An 806-nucleotide genomic window follows, 5' to 3' on the forward strand; every position below is an offset into this window, starting at 1 on the left:
TTGCATAGATGTTATTGGTAAAGACCTGGATGAGAGCAGGGCAGGGGATGGATGGAATAAAAGGAGTCAGAGAAAGAACCTCTGGTGTGACCTGAGTTACCAATAAGTATTGGGGTGCTTTGATCAACTTGAGGATATTAAAGCCATCCAGCCCAGCTGAAAAGACTTCACTTCCTAATGCTGTCAAAGTCCAGCTTCTGTGAGGACAAAGAGTCAACAGCAGGATTTCAGCTCAGATTTTGGAAGAAGCCCATGGACATCTCATGGCAGACTCATTCTCCAGCACAGCCCACATTCAGACCAGCTCTGTGAGGGACACTAAACACTCCCAGCAAACCTACTTGGGCTTAACAAAATGCAGTTTCCCCACGCTGCACACTGAGGAAGCTTTAAAAGAGCAGGAAAAATTAAGATAAAGGTCTCTGGGTCTGCCTGTGCAGATCCATTTTCTGAGGCCCAAAATCTTTCTGGACAGTCATTAAAAGTCAGTGAAATTTGACAAGTCTGGCTCCACTGAACCCAATGGCAAAATTTTCATCAAGATTTTACTGGATTTGGGGTTTTCACCTGCTAACCTTTTTCTGTGGTCCCATCTGCAATAGCACTGAGTTCCTTTATTGATATAAACAGTGTAGCTGAAAGGATGCCTTATTTTTAACAAAGCTCTCCAGGCCTGTCTGAATTGCTAGACAATGTACAGTCAAAATTATTCTTCTTCCTTTTTTTCCCCCTCCCATCTTGTGGAAGTGGTATTTTTTCCTCTTATGTCTGAAGTAGAGGAGTGCATTACAGACAAATTTGCCTAA

This window comes from Pithys albifrons, chromosome 2, assembly GCF_047495875.1.
Source record: "Pithys albifrons albifrons isolate INPA30051 chromosome 2, PitAlb_v1, whole genome shotgun sequence".
Lineage (NCBI taxonomy): Eukaryota > Metazoa > Chordata > Aves > Passeriformes > Thamnophilidae > Pithys > Pithys albifrons.